Here is a 5157-nt window from a genome sequence, read left to right as displayed (position 1 = left end):
AATTCCTGACAATCCAGCCTGATGGCACAAACTGGCCATAATGGACACAGCCAGCTCTACCCGTTCCAGCTGGCGGTACAACCCACCACCCTAATCGCTCTGGCCATAACATATGATCGACCAGTGCCACGATCGGGGGCTTGCTATCACGATCCACGCACTCAAATCCCCAGCCAAACATCGGATCATCGCTCCCAGCTTGACAAAGTGATGCGGGCCCCCTCCAGATCAAGAAAGAAGCAAGAGGAACCTATGCAGCTGGGATGCACCTGTCTGTCAGCAGAAGAGCGCCACCGACGTCAACTTGAGAAATGTTGTTTCTACTGCGGTCAGCACGGACATCAGATAGCCTGTTGCCAGGTCAGGGGAGCTCCACAAAATAAGCCAGCAGTCCGGTTGAGTCAAAACCAGATTTTTTTTCTCCTTCAAAATACGCTGTTCAATCCACACTTTCTGGTAACGGTCATTCAGTTGTGTTGCCAGTTTTTGTGGATTCTGGTTCAGATGCTAATTTACTCCACACCTCACTTCAGAGATCTGAACCTGAGCAACACAGTCTCTGGTGCCCTCTAAGGTCAAAGTGGTGGATGGCAGTATTTTGGGAAAAATCACTCACAGAACTCTAGTCGTACAATTGATTTTTTTTCTGATTGACGATGCTGAAACTATCAGTTTTCATGTTTTCAATAATATGACTCACCAGGCTATACTGGGGCACCCCTGGCTTATGCAACACAGCCCCACACTTGACTGGGCCAATGGCCATATCGTTTCTTGGGGTCCACGTTGTTGCAAGACCTGTTTAGCAAACCACCAAGACCTGCCTGCCACTTCAGATCCAGATCTTATTGGAGTTCTACCATGCTATGTTTGTATTCATACTGCAATGAACACTGCAATACTGGCCAGTAGATGGCATTACCCTACTGAGATATCCCATAATACTTTGCATGCCAGAGAGTTGCTGCGGTCAAAACAGCATAGAGAACCCACATGACGACAATCGTAAATGAACATTATACAACCAAAACGACAATTTTTATGTCTTGTAGCAACCTGCTTAGCAAACCACCAAGACCTGCCTGCCACTTCAGATCCAGATCTTATTGGAGTTCCACCATGCTATCATGACTTGGCTAACGTGTTTGGCAAAGCTAAAGCTAAGTCTCTTCCACCACATCGCAGTTACGACTGTCCCATTGATGTATTACCCGGTTCAAATCCCCCATAGGGAAAATTGTTTTCCTTATCAGGCCCGGAATGTAAAGCTATGGAAGAATATATTCAAGAATCCCTTGCGGTGGGTCTAATGCGTCCATCATCTTCACCTCTGCGGACACGGTTTTTCTTCATTGTAAAAAAAGATAAATCTCTTTGTCCGTGTATTGATTACCTGGGTCTTAATGAAGTCACAGTTAAAAATATCCCCTTCCATTATGTCTTCAGCTTTTCAACTACTAGAAGGGGCCAAGATTTTTACCAAACTTGACCTTTGTAATGCCTATCATTTCGTGCGGATTCGAGAAGGAGACGAATGGAAAACTGCCTTCAACACCCGTACTTGGTTATGCCCTGTGGGCTCACTAACGCACCTGCCGTGTTCCAAGGGTTGGTTAATGATGTACTAAGGGAGTTCCTAGATAAATTTGTTTTTGTTTTTTGGATGACATTCTGATGTTCTCCCCCAAAGAAAACACACATAAGCAACATGACCATTTTGCGACATCTGTTAGAGAACCCGCTATATGTCAAGGCGGAAAAATGTGAGTTCCACAAACCCACCATGTCTTTCCTGGTGTTTGTGATATCTGAGAGGGAGATTCAGATGGATCCGACCAAAACTGCAGCTGTAGCAGAATGGGATACTCCTTGCAATGAGAAGGAGTCCGACGGTTTCTAGGCTTCGCCAACTTTTATCGAAAGTTCATATGAAATTTTAGTACCGTGGCAGCTCCCTTACACAAACTTTCCTCCATTCACCAGGCGTTTGTCTGGTTTCATGAGTGTAAGGAAGCTTTTCAGGAGCTAAAGAAACGGTTTACATCTGCCCCCGTGCTGGTCCTCCTTGACCCAGGTCGGCAGTTCGTGGTGAAAGTTGATGCCTCGGAGGTTAGGGTGGAAGTGGTACTTTCCCAAGTAGTTCCTCTAATAATAAGATGCATCCCTGCGCGTTCTTATCCAAAAAGCTATCTCCCACTGAGTGCAACTAGGACATAGGTGACTGCGAGCTGTTGGCCATTAAAGTGGCCTTGGAGGAGCGGCATCACTGGCTGGGGGGCCCAGTTACCTTTTCTCGTTCTAACTGACCACAAAAACCTAGAATACTTACATATGGCCAAAAGACTTAATTCCAGGCAAGCTCGATGGTCATTGTTCATCATACATTCCACGTAAGTCATGTGGACTGGGATGGCTACGGCCCTGAGGAGCATTCCTGGGAGTCATCCCACTTCATCCTGGATCCGGCTCTTGTCCGTGACTTCCATGCCTTGCATCCCGGGGTTCCAAGGCCGTCCGGAGCCGGCCTTGGGTGGGTGATGTCATGATTGGGTCTGTGGGATTATTGTTTTCTGTTTTGGGTATGCTGTTAGTTTTTGCACTGGGGTTTGGTGGCTGGATTTCTTTGTGTTGTTTGGTGTTGGGCGTTTCCCTCCTGTCTGCCCTCCCTGTGGGCTATGCCTCTTTCTGGATCTTTCCTCACACACCTGTGGTGCATTTACCCTGATCACATCCTCTTTATTAGTCACACCTTGTTCCTCTCTCACTTGTGAGATTGTTGTGCCTTGTGCCTCTTGAGCGTTTGTCTTCAGAGTTTTCACAGTCCTGTTTTTGCTTTACCATGTATCGACCTGTCTGCCTGTTTCTGGAACCTGTCTCTGCCAAATGCTTACTGTTGCTATTGTTGGACTGTCATTTTGTGTACTGACCCACACCAGCCCTGACATTAAACTCTGTAAAGCTGAGACCTGAATCCTGCATTGTGTCTGACCACTTGGTGCTGACTGGCCTGTCAAGAGTCTTCTAAAACTAAATCAAATGATATAAATTCTCCTCGTCTACTCTCAGGTCCATCACAGCCACCTTTCTCAACTCTTGATACAGGCTGAAATTTAAATCAAGCCATCCAGAATGATTTCTCTGGATGATATTCAGAGTGTCCACAGATATCAAACACTTGTGGGCACTGGAAATTCGACTACAACCCACAGAAACTTTCAAGGTCTGGTCATGGAAGAACAGACAGAATGGAAGAATCTTCAAGTGTCCTCAGATTGATTTTACTTGTTGATTAATTAATTAAGTCTCCTGTTTATGGTAACATTTGCAGACAAATAGTCATGGCAAAAGAAACACTATAATTTTAGTGTCAGTAAGAGCTCACGTCTTTCCAGAAGAGGACTGTTGTTCTCTGAAAAGAAGAGGTAAAGACATCGACCTGCCACTCTTCATAGACACACAGCTGGGTTCAGGTCCAGATGAATCTGGACTCTGATGGATCCTGAAAGAAAAACAGCACCAATATTGTTTTTAAATTTTCTGATGATACAGCTATTTTGAGCCTACTGCACAAAGATTAAAGTCCAACAAAGTACTTCCTTGAAGTGAAACACTTTGTGCAGTGGTGTGATGACATTCACTTGGTTTTAAATGTCAATAAAACCAAGGAAATGATTCTGGATCCAAGGACTGTTGGGGACCATACTCCTGTGGTCATACATGGTATTCCATTGACCAGGTCAACTCATACAAGTACTTGGGGCTGCACATAGACAATACCTTCAGCTGGACTGCACATGTGGACAGTTTGTGCTCCCGATTCCATCAAAGACTTTATTTCCTTCGTAGACTTCGTTTGTATGGAGTCAATCAGAAAATTATGTTTGTTGTTTTACCAGGCAGTGTTAGAGAGCCTAGTTAGGTATGGCATGACTGCCTGGTACGGCAATCTTTCTGTACAATTTAAAACGAAACTTAACAGACAAATTGATGATGCAATGAAGATAATCGGAAAGAAACAATATCAGTCCCTCAGTTCACTCTATGAAGAGTCTGTTTTGAAAGCAGCTCAGAGGATACTGATGGATTCAGTTCATGTTCTTCACGCAGAGTACACTCTCCTTCCTTCTGGGAGAAGGTACAGAGTTCCTCGGAGTAGACTGAATAGATTTAAAAATTCATTCGTCCCCATGTCTATTAAATTGTTAAACAATAATGTTTAAAATTGGAATTATGCAATATTTATGGTGTTTCTCCTGACTCCTGTCATGTTAATTTGTTATGGATGTGGTTGTGTTTTTATCTGTATTGTTTGTTTTCTCTTTTCTTGTAAGGCACCTAGCATGAGTCCAAGACAAATTTCCCTGAGGGGACAATAAAGTGTATAGTATCGTATCGTAAAATATGATCATAAATAATGTTTGATAGGGCAACTAACTGTAAATGCCCTAACCCTTCAAAATCAGGAGGCTTTCCCTTTGACCAGTCACTGCTGATGGATACACAGCTGGGTTCAGGATCACCAGTCTGACCTCTGTTGGATCCTGAAAGAAAAAACAGCACTAATTAAAGATCACAAAATACGAGGCTGTCCATAAAGTATAGGTCCTTTTTATTTTTTTCAAAAACTATATGGATTTCATTCATATGTTTTTACGTCAGACATGCTTGAACCCTCGTGCGCATGCGTGAGTTTTTCCACGCCTGTCGGTGACGTCATTCGCCTGTGAGCACTCCTTGTGGGAGGAGTCGTCCAGCCCCTCGGTATTCCTTTGTCTGAGAAGTTGCTGACAGACTGGCGCTTTGTTTGATCAAAATTTTTTCTAAACCTGTGAGACACATCGAAGTTGTTGTGTGGGCCGCTGAAGAGGAGGTACTGCTGGCCCACCACCACCAGAGGGCGCCCTGTCTGGAGTGCGGGCTCCAGGCACCAGAGCGCGCTGCCGCCTCACAGGAGCAGCCGGGTGACAGCTGTCACTTATCGCCTACGACAGCTGTCACCAATCATCTGATCAGCAGTAGTATATCAGCAAGACGACATCTCCACCTCTTTGCCGAGATATCGCTCTACCTAGGAGGTACAGTACTCAGCCGACTGTGTTGTCTTTTTGACATTAACACTTTGTTACTTTTGTGCGTTAAATAGCAGACATTCTTCCG

Source organism: Thalassophryne amazonica, chromosome 18 (genome assembly GCF_902500255.1).
Source record: "Thalassophryne amazonica chromosome 18, fThaAma1.1, whole genome shotgun sequence".
In the NCBI taxonomy this organism is placed as follows: domain Eukaryota; kingdom Metazoa; phylum Chordata; class Actinopteri; order Batrachoidiformes; family Batrachoididae; genus Thalassophryne; species Thalassophryne amazonica.
The sequence above is the reverse complement of the archived record's forward strand: the minus strand, read 5'-3'. Positions refer to the sequence as shown.